Source organism: Macaca fascicularis, chromosome 5 (genome assembly GCF_037993035.2).
Source record: "Macaca fascicularis isolate 582-1 chromosome 5, T2T-MFA8v1.1".
In the NCBI taxonomy this organism is placed as follows: domain Eukaryota; kingdom Metazoa; phylum Chordata; class Mammalia; order Primates; family Cercopithecidae; genus Macaca; species Macaca fascicularis.
Window position 1 is genome coordinate 10,583,655 of NC_088379.1, and position 17,793 is coordinate 10,601,447.

At 44.9% G+C, this 17,793-nt stretch overlaps 1 protein-coding gene across 3 annotated transcripts in view; it reads right to left on the reverse strand.

Moving 5' to 3' along the window:
• HS3ST1 (heparan sulfate-glucosamine 3-sulfotransferase 1) overlaps nucleotides 1-16,764 on the reverse strand; it is a 37,303-nt gene extending 20,539 nt beyond the window's left edge. For 2 of the 3 annotated variants that reach the window (XM_005554488.5, XM_005554487.5), the window contains exon 1: nucleotides 15,660-15,853. The gene's annotated coding sequence lies outside the window, so the exon portion shown is untranslated. Of the gene's footprint in view, nucleotides 1-15,659; nucleotides 15,854-16,383 lie in introns of those variants that run through there. The other variant, XM_005554489.5, reaches the window with a different exon arrangement.
• Between the last annotated feature and the right edge of the window lie 1,029 nt (nucleotides 16,765-17,793).

Genomic DNA, 17,793 nt, shown 5'->3' on the forward strand with positions numbered 1-17,793 from the left:
TCCCTTATCCCCACACCAAACATGCAGCTTAATCACCTTTTAGGCTGGAGGAAGGCAGTTGGCTCTAAGGCTTCTGCTGGCTTAAATGAGGTATGGACGATTGGGAGTGAGTAGAATTGCTTAGGACAAGAGCCGAGGACTGAGAGCTGCCACGGGGGTCTAGTTTCCTGGTTTGTGCCACATATGACACTCAGCCTCTTCCTTAGCAAATGGAGAAGCAAACTTTGTAAAGTATCAGGGTGTGAGAGTATCCACAATTCAGAGTCAAGGCCTAAATAAGTGTACGGTGCATCAGGCACTAAGAAATTAGAGACACGGTTGACACCCACCCTGTCTCTTCCCTCAAACAGCTTGGGACCATGCAGGGTATAGGGTGTGGAGAGGGAACAATAGAGAGAGAAGGTACAAAACAAAACACAAACAGCCATGATCACATTAGGGTTAGGGCTGTGAGAGGGCTAAGGACAGGATGCTTGTGGGAAGAACACAGAGACTCATAGACAATGGACTGAGAGATCTGCATGAAAACCATTTTGGTCTTATTCATGTGTTATGAGGTAAGAAGAATGATAGCAGAGCTACAATTAGAAATAGATTGCTTTGTGTTTCAAAATAAAAACAAAAACCATGTGAACATGAGTTATCATCTGTTAATAACTGCATTTCTTCCTCTAACTCTTAATGAGAAAGAAGGAAAAGCAAAGATATTGGGAGGAGAAATGAAGGACAATCAGGAGGCTGCATGAGATAGGCTTCTTTCCTTTCTTTTTTTTTAAAGCATAAAACAATGGATCTTCCTGAGCAGTCTCCCACCCCAAGTACTAACCAGGCCTGACCATGCTTAGCTTCTGCACTCAGGCACTTGCAGAGCAGTATAACTGCAGGCAAGAGAGCCTTGGCTATGTAGATCTTTATTCTATCACGTTCATTACATTTGACGGGACCTCAGCAAGGTTCACTCATCAAGTCCTGGTTCCATCTCCTTTCAGGAGGGGCCTGTGGCATATAATTGCTGTGTCTCTGTGTGTGTGTGTGTGTGTGTGTGTGTGTACACATATACACGTGTGTGTGATTGTTCCAATGATGAACTAAGTTTTCAAGACTTCCTGCTTCTCACAACCTTCTCAAGGTCATCAGTACATTAATGAAGGAAGCAATGCCTAGAGGTCCTGAAATGTTCCAGCCCATAGCACGCTACCATAAAGATGAGTTTTCAGAGGCGTCTAAAGAATAAAACTGGCCGGGCGCGGTGGCTCAAGCCTGTAATCCCAGCACTTTGGGAGGCCGAGATGGGCGGATCACGAGGTCAGGAGATAGAGAGACGATCCCGGCTAACACGGTGAAACCCCGTCTCTACTAAAAAATACAAAAAAATAGCCGGGCGAGGTGGCGGGCGCCTGTAGTCCCAGCTACCCGGGAGGCTGAGGCAGGAGAATGGCGTAAACCCGGGAGGCGGAGCTTGCAGTGAGCTGAGATCCGGCCACTGCACTCCAGCCTGGGTGACAGAGCAAGACTCCGTCTCAAAAAAAAAAAAAAAAAAAAGAATAAAACTGATTGTGACTGCCTTGGTCAAATCAGTCCCATTGCTTTTATGCTTTAACAACCATATTTACTTCCCCCACTAGCTAGTGTGAACACTCAGGCCTGGCTTTGTATTGCAGATTGATATCAAATCTAAACCAACAGATTGATTAGTGTCCAACATGCCAAGGAAGATGAGTAGGCTTGGCCAAAGAACAGTAGTTCATGTTAAATAAAGCCTTGGAAATTGTGTTGAAATTTCTGGATTGGTTTTTCACAGTTTTTCTTCCAATGCTTAGATTCATAGAGAGAGAGAGAATTTTAATACTGTGAGTCACTAAGTTAGGATCCAGGATTTCTTTCTACAATTATTATCCCCTTTCTTCACTCCCACAATGTAAGATCAGCAAATTCAGACACTCCCGAGGGTTAGATGTTACTTGCTTGGGTCATAGGTAACCAAGCCCAGAAATACAGGAAGAAAATTAGGTCCCATCCCAGGGAACCCACTGTGTAAGGGGGAAAGATGGATATGTAAGCAAACGCTACCATTCCAAGCAGATGAAGGAAACTGTGGAACAGACACTATTTCATCAACGTTAAGGAGGTTGGGACAAGGAAATTTGGAATATGCTTCATGGAGAAGGCACCTGAGGAAAGCTCAGGGGTCTGGTGAGGACAAAAACAAAGTTCAACGCTTTGAACTAATGTCCATGCTAAAGTATGTAAATAGGGAAATAGAGAAATAAATGGATGGGGCAGAAAGATCAAAGCAATCATGTTTAAATTATCTTGGGTTTACATTCTGGGTTAGTTACATGCCCTTGAAGAAGCTATTTTTCACTTTGGGCCTAGTTTCCCTGTCTTGCCTGTTTTCTTAGGTGGAATTAAGTAAAATATTATAGAAAAAACATTTTAGCCCACCTGACATGTGATAGACTCACAGTAAATAATTGCTCAATAGTATTCACTCAATCAATAATAGCTCAATGATACTAACTTGAAGAGAAAAGTGAAAGAAAAATATCAGTAATAATTTAAGTTTAACGACAGCTATTTTTGTCTGCTTAAATAATTGTCATAAGTAAAGAAAGAAACAACATTCTGAAAATTGATGAGTAAGAAAGAAACATTCTCCAGTGAAAGCACAAAAATGCTGCTCTATTGATAGCTATGCAGAGACAGATGACAAAGGAAAAGCAGAATAAAAAGCATAAAGTGGCTCTTAATCTAGTGTTTCTAAAGGACAACTATTATAAGGTAATTAGCCTTTGTGCTGCCTTTAGCAGAGAACCTTAAGAATTAAAGTAAGAAAAAGTAGCAGGTGATGACAATCTTAAACCAAACACATGGGTTTGGCTAAATGAATAGGGCCTGGTGGTCTGTGTCACCACATGACCCGATGACACTGCAGAGAGAGTGTTTCTGCGGAAATATGTGCAGCTAAGGAGACTTGTCTGGGGGTGAGAAGCCAGCAGGAGCAGGCTGCTCCAGTACGACTGAAAGTGTAAAACGTTCCTAGAACAGGTGCTTTCCTGGTTGGGGAAGGGCTGATGCACATACGAACTCCTATGAGAGAGTCCAGGGAAGGGCAGAGTGCAGGTAGCATTGACCTTACCCAGGTGACATTTTTTCAGGTCACTTTAAACCCTTCATGAGATGACAAAAGACAGCTGCCAATCTGAACTCAGGCAATCTGAGCGAAAAGATCCGCCTCCCCTCAAAGACTGATAATTCTGTTTATCATAATGGTACTTTCACTTCCTAACAACCATGACCAAAGACCCCTCCTTTCATCCCCTCTCACCACATAAATCCATACATAAATCCATATTTCACTCAGGGATCGAGGACTTATACTCTGGACAAGAGGTGTGAAGGGGCATGAAGGGGCATGACCGGGGTTCTGTCCTGCTGTCTGGGAGCTGTCTCCTGAGGGACGCAGCCAAGTCAATGAGCAATGACAACAATGCCACCTGCACAAGTCGGAGAGCTCCAGGACTGGAGAGGTGGTGCCTCCTTCAGGGTATGTCAGGTCAGCCTGAGATCAGCACCTACATCTCTGTCCCTCCCCCCTTTGCTGTTTGTCTCATGAGGGTTGGTGGCAGGACACCGCTCTGTCTCTCAGAGAGGCAGAAAGACAGAGCAGGTACTCTCTGGCGTAGTGCCAGTCACCAGGCCGGTGGGGAGGAGATCAGGCACAAAGCATGGGCTGGCTCTTAAAAGCTTCAGGCCAGGTGACCACATATCAGTTCCCCTCGCTTTTGCATGGCCCTGTTGAACTCCAAATAGGAAGGAAAGCACGTTCCATCAAGTACCTGGAAGAGAGCGATCCAAGGCAAAAGGCACACAGGCAGTGATTTACCATGGAGAGGGAGCAGTGTATTGGGACAGAGCTAGACAGCCCGTAAAGAATGATACAGTCTGAACCTGATAAGAAAAGGGAGAACGTACAGAAGTTCCAGGCATAGGAAACAGCATGTGCAGGGGTGTGAATGCTCACATTCCTGATTTATCTGGGAACAAAGGGTGGTCCTGAGGTCAGATGATGAGGTATGTGTACAGAACAGAGAGTGGCTAATGATGAGGCTTAATAAATTAGAATGTGAGAGCCATCCTGCAGAACTTGAATTTCAGCAATACTTTTATTACTGAAAAAAAAAAAAAAAACTAAAAGGAGAGCTAGCTTTCAAGCACCCACTATGTGTATTAAACATTCTAAGTTAATAAAATGCATTCTAATTAAAATAATAAATAAATGCATTATCGTATTTAATCCTGGCTATTCTACGAAATGGAGGGCATTAGGTTGCATGGTTTTTCACTCCGCAATTATTTCCTGGGTGACTACTGTCTGCCAGGCATTGGTTCAGATTAGAGACAGATTTTTGGAGTGGGGAGATCTAGACAAAGTCCCCATCCTCCCACAATTTTATCTATTAGAACAAATTAAATGTTAATAAATGAGTGTATGAAAAATTCATAATTAAAAATCATGGAAGAATACCTGAAGTTTAGAGAGGTTATTCACCCGCCCAAGGTGATATTGTGATGAAGCAATGTGGCTGGGACTTGACCTCTTCCTGCATCTAAAAGTCCTGCAGTTAAACGTTAATATTATGAATAATGGAAATCCATGGAACTTTCTGAATTACAGGACTGGGCAATAACCTGATTATATTTGTGTTTTACAAAGTTTTCTCCGGTTAGCAAGAGAGATTAACATAGAGAAATATTGCAGATTGCAAATGGCTGTAAAAATGACAGAGCTGGGAAGGAAAAACAAAACAGAAGCCAGAAAGATATAAGATTTGTGTTTTAGCTGAAGACGGCAGTAAAAGAGAAGTGATGAAGCTAAGCGGGATCAATCTCCAATTGTAATATACGAACAGAAGTGTAATTGTTGCCCGAAGGCAAGAAGGATCAATTCAGAGTTACCATAGTCGATTCATTTTCCTTTTTCATTGCTTCAAATGTCTTCCTGCCTCAGTTTCCTATGCTGTAATTATTTTATCTATGAGCCTGTGACCTAGCTTTTGGCCAAGGGGACACAAGGGGAAAATATTCTGTCATTTGAGAAAGATTTTCCTCTGCGATTAAAAGAGAGCCCCCCTCCTCGCAGCCCCCCTGCACCTTGCTCTCCTCCTACTTTAGAGCAGAGTGATGAGATCGGCTGCTTTGGGACACTGTGGCACTTTAGCCACCTGGAGGGGAGGATCGGCCAGAAGGCAGCGGTGGACTGGAAGGCAATAAGCAGATAGATCTATGATGACATTTGTAATCTGCTTTTCAATCAAAATCAGGCTTACCAGCAAGAAAAATAATCATTACTATTAAGTGCCACATTATAGACACTTAACTACATATCAAGCTCTCTCACGGGTGCTTTGCATACATCATAAAATGTGGTTCCCACAACAAAAGTCCATAAGGAAATATAATTCCATTTGACAGATAAGGCGACCAAAGTTCAATGATGCCAAGTCATTTCCCCATCGTCAAATGCTTCAAATACTACACTCCCTTTTGGATCAGGGAAAAGTCTCTTGTGCCCAGAGCCACCATGAATTTCAAACTGCGAATGGAGCTCTGGCCCCAAGAATGATCCTGCATCACAGAATGACTGGCATCAATGTACTCATCACCCCAGAAAGACTCAGTTCCCACGGAGCAGGAGGTGGGGCTTAGGGACAGGAGGAAGGCCAGGATACACCATGCAAACCATTAAAACCAAACCAAACCCACACACAGTGAGAGGACCCACAGGGGCACCATGGCTTGTCCCTCCACAAGATGGCACTCAGGTTCCTTGTCTTCAGTTTTCCTCTGTGATGTTCAGCTGTCACAGAAACAGACTGTGGAGAAGGTACATGGCTCCCTTTCCTATCATGCTCCATATGCTTTCTAGTTGGAGTCCGACAGTTTCTATGTCTTTCCCTCAAGGTCATGAGGCATTGTGTTGGGGTTCTGAGAAGCTCTGCTGAGGCAGGGAGAGGGAGTGGCCTGGCTGCACTGGGGTTTACTCAGGGGCTGCTGAAGCCCACCCTGTCACAAAACGTCACTGGACTTCTATGCTCTTCAAATCCTTCTTTCTGCTTTTCATGATTTTTCTGTTCTCTTGTCTTGTATCTCTTCCTTTCTCTCACCCTCCGTCCATCTCATCTTATCTCCCCACTTCTCTTCCTCTCCCTGTACTTTTTCTGCATCTTCCTCTCACTGTTCCTTCCATATTTTGCTACATTGCTGCATCTCAGTTGTTGGCCTAGAAAATGAATAACAGTGCTTACTTGCATGATATAAATTAAGACTAAAGAAACAAAGGGCAAAAGACTGAGACGCTCTCCCATGAATATGACGCATAAAATTTAGTTTGTGACGCCGCATGTTCTCACTCGTAAGTGGGAGTTGAACAATGAGAACACATGGACATAGGGAGGGGAACAACACACATCTGGGCCAGTTGGGGGTGCGGGAGAGCGGGGAAGAGCATCAGGACAAATAGCTAATGCATGCAGGGCTTGAAACCTAGATGACGGGTTGATGAGTGGAGCAAAACACCATGGCACACATTTACCTTTGTAACAAACCTACATGTTCTGCACTTGTATCCTGGAACTTAAAGTAAAATAAAATACAATAAAATTTTTAAAAAAGAAAAAGTAGGGGCCTTCTAGTAAGAAAACATATATGGTAGGGGCACGTTTAACCCATTAAAAATATAATTTGATAAAACAAATTAGTCTGTGGTCTTTGTGATAGAACATTGAGTTTGCAATCCAGAGGCCTTCCTTGCTTTCCCTCATCATTAATGGCATCTTTAAAAAAACAAATTCTGACAGTGAACCAGACATTGTATAAGTGCATGACATAACTTATTAATTTAATGCACATGAAATAAAATCTGTGCTATAATTTTAATTAAGCCTATTTTGCAGAGGGGGAGACTGAGATGTTGAGCTGTAAAGTAGCTCGCCTCTTACGGCATGGCTGCAAAGGAGCATAGCAGATTCTAACCATATCTCTCTGGCTGGTAAAGCCTTCACACTAATCACAATGCTGTTCTACCTTCTTTCTGGCCCATATTTCACGTAAACACCCTGCTAGTAAGAAGTTCAGGTTAAACGAGGAGTCACTGATATTACACGCAAGAGGAACCCGTTATTTTGGCATAAGCAATACCTCACTATTGAAGAAAGCATGAAACTCTGCTTTGGAAAGTCCACATGCAACAAAACTCTTGTTAATTTAGTTCCGCATTAGACTATCGCCTGAAACGGAAATGCAACATTTTCACAGCCCTCCTCAGAACAGCATGGAGTCAGGAGAGATCTCAGACTCAATTTATAATCTGTGTTCATCTATTTGTGGGGAGCGAGTCTGAAAAGCTCTCTAACAGTTTTATTAGCTTTTATTGCAGGGGCAATTTCAGGTGTGAGTTTTCAAAGCACAAAGGATCCCTTCAGTGTACTTAGTGGAACCCTGTGTGAGGCTAGTCTTCCTGATTCCAGCCCTACAGTAACGAGCTTGGAGCAATGTTAGTATTTAATCAGGTTCTATCTTAGCGGAATGAACACTACCCTGGTGGCCTCACAGGGTTGAAATACCTTCTTCTTGAAGGGTGTTGAGAATAATCTGGCTTGTGCTTTGGTGACATAGGCAAGAATCGGGCTCACTTCTTCAATGCCCAGAGTTCTGTTTTGGTCTACACTTCTTTTGGTCCTTTTAAGCAAAGAAATAAGCTTGCTTTGGTTTGATTGTTCTGTTGCTTAGCTCACCAAGGAAAACAGCCCTTCTCTTTCCCCTTGGACCGTACTCCCTGGACAAGTCATTTCATCTTGAAGACTACACTGCTTTCTTTATCTTCCTATGGCACAAGAACTTTCAGAAAAGAATCTTTCAGAACTTCTGCTAGGAGAATAGGGATGCTAATAAAATACAGGATGTCCAGTTAAATTGAAATTTTAGATAAACATGACACATTTCTTACTTTTTAGTATCTGAGACATACTATACTAAAACATTATTTGTTGTCTGTCTTAAATTCAAATTGAATTAGGTGTTCCGTATTTGTATTTGCTAAATCTGGCAAATCTACACAAGACAAAACACATTGAGCATTGTGCTAGGCACTACATATTGGCCATCTCCCTCAATCCTCATGGGAGTATGGAAAAAAACTGAGGCCCAGAAAAATCGTCTATTACTCAGAGTGACACAACCAGTAAGAACAAGGCCAGAAATTCAAATATAAATGACTTCCAAAGTCATGCTCTTTCAACCACAAAAATAGCTGCAAAATCTAATCTCAGAAATCTGTAACCAACACCCTCCCCCTCCTTCCTACCCAGGACACTGGGAAAGATCTGGTTTTAGAAGTAATTCAAGTAAAGTGCAAGCCAGTTTTCCAGAGGAGGCTCCCAGCCCACTCTCATTCCCTGCCACACAAGTATGTGTTTTCCGGAGCACAGCTAGGCAAGCGTGTCTTTTCATTTCAGCTGCATCTGAAATCACCTTTCTCTCCCTGTATTTTAACTGCTGATACAGAACTTTGATTTACCCTCCTAAACTAAAGAATGAAGACATTTACATAAAACAACCTACTGCAGGGTGTACAAGTACTTCATCTGCAGGAATTCTAGGGGAAATTCGACAAGACCTAAAATGCTGAAATAGAAGTTCTTGAGGGATGAAAGGAGATGTGAATATTTCACATCTAAATGTATTTCTTTGCCTATAGAAAATGTAGGCTACTCAGTTCTCCAGGGATTTAACAAATCTCCACCTTGAGCCAACTGCTCACAGCAGGTAGAGAATCTTGTCCCTGGATCAAGTCTGCCCCCTTTACTCTGGGCATCTCTAAGAAAAGTTTCTTCAGTCCTGTACCTCAGTTTCCCTCAATACCAAATGAAGATGGTAAGGGCTCCCCTGTGGCCCTCGCAGGACTGGGTACGAGAGATAAAATAGGCGGTGGGTATTGTCACATTATGTGAAAGTAAGGAATTATCTACCACATTCTTTTCATGCCAGAGTGCTTTTGCACAAGCAGACCAGGATCTATTCAGCAAAGGCCTTGTATTAATACGCCAGTTATTCAGCTGGACTGACCGTATTGGGAATCCCTAAAATAGACAAATGAGTTTTCAACAAAGGCTTGAGGGCTATGCAATTTTGACTGTGTTTTATCATTCTTCTTTGGCTGTTCTCACCATGTCTCTCTCGTTTCTTAAATATTTCTTCCACCTTGAAGCGTTTCCTAACTCCCCCAGACAGAAATGCTGCCTGTTTCTTCTTTTCTGAGCAATATACTGTTCTAGGAACTGGAGCAAACATATACTTCCAGGCCCCTGCTGTCCTGGAGCACATGTTCTGATAGGAGAGTGTGAGAAAGTAAGCAAATAAGCTAATCAAGTAAAAAGGTGACTCCAGATAAACATACTTGCTACCAAATTACATTACTGAAGAAATTGTTACTATGAAAGAAAGAAATAGGGTGATGAAAGGGAAATATTCTTGAGATGGTCCATCTCATGAGACAGGCAGAGACTTGGTTATTTATCCGACTCCCATACTCAACGGCAGATTCATCAATGACAAGAACTTTTTTTTAATCTCCTGCACAACTGCCTTGTGAACAGCAATCAATAGCAAAGGTGGGGACAGAGTTGGAAGAAGGTGTACCAGAGTCTCAAAGGGCACAAACACACTTTACACTTGGAACACATTTTAAAAACTAAATACTTTTCATAATGCAAAATGAAACTTTATAATAAAAATATCATTGCCAGATAAAGAAATGGAAGCCTCAAAAAAATTTCCATGGACGATGGGAGCAGGCCTAAAGTAAGTTAATAAGCACAGACGTAAACTGTTCCTGGAACAAAATAAAAGATCAATTAAAAAGGTGCTTGGGAGGCTGAGGGAGGAGAATCCCTTGAACCTAGGAGGCAGAGGTTGCAGTGAGCTGGGATCACGCCACTGCACTCTAGCCTAGGCGACAAGAGTGAGATGCCGTCAAAAAAGGTTGCTGAACGTCAGAGTTCTGAGTATGAAAACTCAACAGTTAAGGCATCCTTACCACAGTCCTCAATCACTTTAGTTGCCTAATCATTTGAGATCATGTTTAATGTATTTCATGCTGTTCTGTAATTTCCTTGCAGAGTACTCCTTGATTGGTTTTGTTCATCAATGTACTCTAATACGTAATGCAATGCCAGGTACATGGCAGATAATAAACGTGCTCAATAGTCAATTTTATTAAAATTGAGAGTATAGCCTAATATCCAAAACTACGCACCAGATGATAGTCCCAGGAGACAATCAAACTCCCACATAGAAAATATTTATGTTGGATAATGAAACTTAACTTTGGGTTATGTTGAGCCAGAGCCTGAACTGCAAGCTCCCTGGCTAACAGCCTAAGTTTCCTCCCCAGTATCCTGATATTTCCTATCACTTTCCCCGAGTTTTTATTTATTTTTTAATCCTTAGCACATCACTATCTAACTAGGAGAGATTCTGCTTATCTGTCTTGCTTTTTGTCTGTCTCCTCCGCTGGAAGATAAGCACAAGGGCTAGGACTTCCATCTGTTTTGTTCCTTACTGTGTCACCAGTGAGCAGAACAATACGCGGTACATGGCTGGAACTCAATAAACATGTGTTAAAGGAGTAAATGCGATTGCTGTAACCGGTCACAGAGATAGGAAGAAGGAACATCCCGAACAGAGGTTCACTCTGTAAATGTAAACAGTAACTAACCAGAGCACCGTCTGCACTCCATGCCCCTACACTCTTGCCTCGATATTCTGAATAACATACTCTCCTGAATTTCATATTCCAAATTTCCCTTATGTCCCTGGAAACTGGGAGGCCATACATTGGAGGCCTGTGTGACAGATATAAGGCTTACACACAGAAATGTTTGGTTTGGCCCACATGGTGTTATTGAGGAATATTGAATTAGCTGCTGGCACTTGAAAGTGAGTAGATTTCACATAAAACTGTGAATTGACAGTCTATCTTGGAAAAAAAAAAAAAAACATAACCAGATCTGGCAAGAGCAGACCTGAAGTCCCGCCTGCAACCCCTGTGCTGGATCTGGACTACAACCCCCACTTACTCAGGCACAGGGCCCAAGTCCTGTTCCACTCAAGCTGTTACTTGCCTGGCTGAAGGCATTAGAGTTTGCGACCCCTGCTGGAAAATACCAAAAAGCATGTATTAGAGAAAAAGAAAGATGCCCACAGGGATCTATTTCTGTTATGTTCAGGCTATCGCTTGGAAGAATAATGTATTCATTTTTCTAGACCTCTTGTAGTAGCACATAACTATTGACAAACTACGGCCCAGTAGATATTATTCTAACGATCTGAAAAAGCTATAGACTTCATTCCCCAAGGGTAAAGGAAGGTAAGGATGCTTCATGCTGGAGACAGGCCTGAAGATGAATGGGGAGAAGCTGTACATCAGCAGGTTGCAATTCTGGCTAAGTCAGGGAGAAAGGGAATTCACTTGAAGACTGTGGGTTGCCTCTAGGAATTGCCGAGAAGCTGAAAAGCCAGGATTGGAAAATGACAAGGAATGAAAGGAACCTGGGCACCAGGGGCACGTCAAGATGGTGTTGCAGAAAAGGCACCTCTGGGACCACAGCTTGGGACATGCCTACCGCTGCCAATGCCACTTGATCCATGACCCAAGGTGGTAAACAAACACTCCAGTGTCCCTGTGTCCTTTAGCTAGTCTTTCAAGATTCCAGGCCCCAGGTGGGATCATTCAACTAAGCCCTAGTTCAGGGCTGGGAGATATGGACAAGGAGAAAGAGGCCCATCTCCCATCAAAAAAAACCCTTCTACGAAGGGAAGCTTGTGTTTCCTCAATAGGATGTTTGGTTCCCACTGCTTAGAAGGATTTTAAGTGAGTCTGAAGAGAGAGGGCACTACAGGCACGACTGCAGAGTGGAATAAGAACAGACAGGCCTGAATTCTAGTCTGGAATCCTTTGTACCTTTAGAAAATTAATTAAGTTTTCCAATCGGCAGATTCCAAATCCTTAAAATAGAAATGACGCCATCTGCTCTCCAGGGTTGCTGTGAAGATTCAGTCCAATCATTCATTCAATTTATTCCAAACATACTTATTGAATGTCTAAGTGCCAGGCAGGCACTGAGTTAGGTTCTGGAGACAGTTTGGAACAACACCTAAAATGCAATGGGGAGTCAGTGCATTATACTGATGAAAGATTTAGACCAGGGGGGCCCGGGTCATCTCGTGACACTGGTCGTGTTTTACTTTTCCCCAGTGGAGTCACTGCCCATTTATGACTTTTCTCCTTTTTTTGATTAATTAACATCAGGGCCTTCTCTTCAAATAGATTTTCTTAAGACACGTCACATGTATTATGTTAAAAGGAAAAAAACTCGAAAAATTGACTGTGATCCTGAAAACAAGAAAGGAATCATTCTGAGAAGCAGTGAGGTCCGCTGCTTGTAGCATTCAGGTGGGGTGATCACAAGAAGACACTGGCCAATTATATGAAATCTCTCCCACTTAATGTTTAGCATATGTAATTTACTCAGACATATGCAAACTACAATTAAAATGAACATTAAAATAGATCTACGATAAAACTTTTTTTTTTTGTATTTTTTACCCTTTACAATTGCACAAGTGTCCTATAATCAGCAAGATGCATTTCGTATACATTTTCTCACTTTCTTATAATAATCTTTTCATCACTATTTTGCAGAGGAAGAAACTTAGGCTCAGGGAGGGAGAAATTGTTGCCCAAGGTCATGGGCTAAGAAGTTAACTTTAAATCCAGCTAGCACTCTCTTGCCTTCTGCCGTAAGAAAAGAGCAGCCTCAATTGAAAGCACGAGGTCAAGTAGCCAGGTTGAGGGAAAAAATGAGGACTAGCCCTGATTTTTTCCAACACTAGCTGGAAAGTTACTGCATTTCCCTGGAAGCTGCTAAAATGTTACCACTCCTCCTACAACAACTGTCTCTAACACAGGGACCCAGGCTTAGATGCAGGCCCCGAAACCTGGTGCCTGAGCACTGACCCAGGGGACAGGCTCAATTTCATCAGGACACCCAATACATCTTATCGTGCCTTCCTCCAAACCTTAGCCCCCATAGACAGACACGATTTAGCAACCACAGTGGGGATATGCCATCATGGGTAGATGCCGTGGTCTCGAAAGGCACTGTGCACGGATGAAACCATTTACACCACCCAGGCCATCTTTCCAGCCCCTTCCTAGTCAACATCAAGTTTCAATTCAAGGCAAGAAAAGCTTCCATGTGACTTTTCCCTTCAGAGACACCGCCCCCCGGATTTTTCCAGTAAAATAATTTCTTATTTTAATAAGAAAAGTACATGCTCCAACTTTTGGGGGAACCCTGGGAGGACTTGAGGCTGCATCCTAGACATAATGACAGGAAAGTAAAGAACCCTTTGCTTTTTCCGATGCCATCTCAAGGTGCCACTTTCTCACCAGCTTCTCAGAACAAAAATCTCCCATCTTAAAACTGCAGAGCATTGTATACCCTGTGGCTTCACAGAGGATCCACAGTCTAGAAGCACAGCTTAATAAGCCTCACTAAGGAATCTTCATCTATGCTGCTGTTGTAATTAACCACTTTCACTTAAGAGTGCTTAGTCATGAAGTTGTCCATCCCTGTCAAACTCAGCTGAAAGAGTTAGATGGGCTAACCAAAAACCTGGAGAGACTCTTTTAGAAGCTGTTCTTTCTCCGCTTAACGCTGGAGAAAACCTTATGTAACACAATGGTCCATTTCAATATGTTATTTCTGCAATCCTGTGGGGGAAAATCTAAGCGCTGGATATACAAAGGGAAGGGTAAGGCAGGGATTTGCAGCCAAGCGCGCGTTTCTTGGAATTTTAGTAGGTAAGTCTTATTCTAATTGCACCCAGTGTTACCCAAAATTACCAGGAATGCAGAAAGCAAGAAAAAAATCCGAACGCCAAAGGATGCGCTTTGCTTTAGAAATGCAGGGCGGCAGAAGAAGTTGGGTTATTTCTCCCTCCTTTTTTTTTTTTTTTTTTTTTTTTTTTTTTTTTTTTTTAAGATGGAATTCCTGGAATTAACCCTTGGGTGGAAGCATTTCAACAACATAAAATGAGATTTGCCTGCAAAGCGAGAACGCACGGGTGGAAATGAAGGATCCTGCCTGTGCCAGGCTGCTGCCTCAGCAGTCCCCGAGCACCCAGTGCCTGAGAGCGAGAGCGTGGGGACTCGTCTGGGGACCCTCTTCCTGGGCTAGTGGCGGAAGGCGCAGCCGAACTGGTGGTGGTGGGGTTTCCCTCCGGGGCTAGCGCTGAGGGAGGAGAAGAGGGCGGACTGGTTCCTCCGTTCTCGGCTCCCCTCCCCGCCACTCCTTGAGGCTGCTCCATGCTAGCAAGGGACTGCTTCTCGGAGCGCAGCGCAAAGACAGTGGATTTGGAGTGGCCTCCCTAGAATCCCCCCAAAAGCATCTTGGCATAAGTTGTAGATAAAAAATAGCTCATGATAACGTTGTGGGGAAGGGAGGAGCGAGACTCGCGCAAGGCGAGGCAAGGGTACCACTGGCTCTGCAAAGGAGGAGGAAGAGAGAAGGATGCAACCCCCGGCCCAAGAGAGCACCCTGAGTGTGCGATGAATCGCTGGCTCCCGGGGGAGGGAAAGAGATGGAAGCCCTATAGCGCCGGCAAATAACTGCAAGAGTCCAGCACACCCCATCCCGCGCCGGCACCCGGCTTTGGCTCTAGCTGCTTCTTCCCATCATCCGCCTACGTTCTGGGTCTGTCCTCCGCTTCCCGGGACGGGCTGGGGCCAGAAGGAGGAGCAGCGCGTGGTCCGCCCCCTGGCTGGTAGAGCGCACCTGGCGAGGTCAAGTTCCGCGAATAAAACCCTTCTTGGGATCTGGGGGCTAGGCGCTCCAACCGCAGGTTCGCGCCCCGCCATCCCTCACCTCCATCCGCTGCCCAAGGGCCCGGAAATAGAAACCCACGAGGGGAAAAAATATCAGTAAAAAGTAACAAGAAAAAAAAAAAAAAGACCCTCACGTAATTAGCATTGGGGATTACTTATTGTCAGGGCTGTCGCCTCAATTTCTCGCTTGGGAGATGCCTATCTCCAACCAAATGCAAAGGCAAACCCGACCAAGGCTTCTCCACCTCCAAAGGCTCCCTCGACCGAGTTACTTTTGCGGGCTGTGTCATCGCCCCAGTTTCTGGCCCCAGGTGGTACCCAGGTTCCGTTGAGTGCTGCGCTCTCGCTGGCCCACAGGGTCCTATGTTGAAGCTGCGGTCGCCAAGCAGCTGGCAGGAGCGAACCTCCCGACTCTGCTGGGGGGAAAAACACCCAACCCAGTAAGAGTCAGAAATCCGGATCCCTGTCCTTACAGATCAACCGGTCCCTCGGGACTTCCAGAGCAGAGGTGCTAGGGTAAGAGGTGAGGAGGATGGGAAAATCCCCAGCCTCTTCTTCCTGCTTCCCTCTGCATCCACTCCACCTGCTCCAGCCCCGATTCTTCTTGGGTTCTGCACTTGCCCGAAGTCCAGAACGCCAGACTAAGGTTCCTCGGAGCCCCCCACACCTGCGTCCTGCCACTCTCCCACCCCGCGCGCGCCGCACTCACCTGAGCCGCGCCTCTGTCCAGCCCGTCCGGCGCCCTAAATAGGCTCCTGGGCTGGGCCATGGGCAGTACTGCCGAGCACCCGCGGCGGGTGGAGCAAGTTTCTGAACGGCCCGGGGCAGGCGGGCGGGGAAAAGGCGCAGGCACCCACTGAGACCCGGTGGTGGTGGCGGCGACTCCTGGCTGCCAGCGCGCCTAGGACCTTGCAGGCGGGCGTTTTGGTGCTCAATCCCGAGGAGGGGAGGAGCAGGAGGAGGAGCAGGAGCAGAAGGAGGGGACGGAGGAGGCCGGGCCCGGAGGGAGAGCGCTTTGGGCAGAGGAGGATCGCGAGCGCCCACTGCTGTCCGGCCGGCTTGGGTGCCAACCCGAGTCCGGCCCGCTAGGTGCCTGGTGCTCCACTCTGTGCTCAGCTGCTCGGCACAGCCCCGCCTGGCACGCAGCTCCAACAGCGGGTCCTGGAGTAGTCGGTCCCACCCACCCGGTGCGGCGGCCCCTCGGGTTTCAGTCCAAGGGAAAGGACCAGCGCTCCAGAAAGGTGAGGCGGCTGGGTGGGTGATTCCGCCGTCACTGCAAACCTGGGACGTCCGGTCTACTCCCTCACGCCTGCTTGGTCTGAGCCGGAGCCTACCTCTTCCCCAAGTCGCCAGCTCGGCACTTGTACCCGGGACCTGTGCTCCTCCCACGTGCGTCTGCACCACCAGTGTTCCCTTCCCGGCAGGTGACCCACCTTAGGCGCTGGCGCTCCTTCCGCCCCGCGGGAAGCAGGAGGTTCCATCCTCTCCAATTCTCTCTGCAGCCGGACTGGGACCGCGGCGGCGGCCTGGGCCGGAATCCCCGCGAGGAGCCGGCTTCAAAGAGCGCCCTGTCGCCATTGAATACTCCTCCTTTGGTTTCGCGTCAGAGAGTGGACGCCAATTTGCCAGAAGAGCGCGGAAAATTCAGCTTTTTTCTTTTTTCTTTTTTTTTCTTTTTTCTTTTTTTTTTTTTTTTTTTTTTTTTTTTTTTTTTTTTTTTTTTTTTGCTAGTGCACTAGGATTGCAAACGTCAGCTCTGAAATAAAAAGCAGTCTTTCTTCCCCGCCCCTCTGTTCCGGAAGCTGGGAGGTTCTGTGGGAGAACCGACCTGCACCCAATAACTCAATTGAAGATTTAAGGTTTTGAGGGGCGTGGAGTTGGAATCGCCTTGGAGAAACGGGCTTGCCTGCTTACCTGAGCCAAAGCAAATTGCCCTCAAGGGCGAACAGCAATCATACCCCCCAAAAAGCAAATTTCATCAAAGTAACTTCCTTTAATGAGATTTCTATAGTTTCCATGTCTTACATATTAGTAAATAAATAGTTGGAAGACTTAGAATTTGTGATTTACCTTTAAATATATTACACTAACATTGTTTAATTTAAAAATATTCTCCCATCTAAGAGAAGGTTCCTATAGGAAATTGGCCCCTTATCTCATACACAGATTACCGTCGGCACTTTGAGAAAGAAACACAGTGACCAGTATTTTCTGTCTTTTTGATAAAGCCGGAAGCACCCCGAAAGCTGAGACCTAACTGTGCTTTTGGAAAATAAGCTTTTAGGAGTTGAATGACCTTGTCTACTTCTTTCAGTCAGAATAATGTTGGCATGTCTATTTTAAGTAAAAAAAAAAAAAAAAAAATACAATTTCTAAAAAGTGACTTTAAAGCCCCGCTTTGAAAGCCTTAGCATTTCAACTAACATTAGATTTAAAAGAAGTGCTTTTCTCCCCCATTACAGGAAGCTGTGTAAAATCATGTGTGAGGTTGTGAGGGTCAAATGGAAGTCTAAGATAAAGCTCTGCCAATTACTGGTGTCTTTAAGCTTCCACCAGCAGCCAAGCACAGTGCAGATCATGAGTCCTTCAAAATACGGGGCAGTTTTGATGCTCTAAGTTGATATGATTACTTTTTCTAAAGAGTTCAAAGTGCTTTGGTGCCATAGTATGAATTTCATTACCCATTGTGAGACACAAAGGGGGTTAGCAATGATTCTGTTTGCACCCTGGAAGCCAAACGCAGGTTACTGACCTACTTAGTTCCCTACCACAAGACCTTGAAAGAAACTGGAACCCCAGGTTTCCAGCCCAGAGTTTTTGTTAGAAGTTTCCATTTGCAGGAA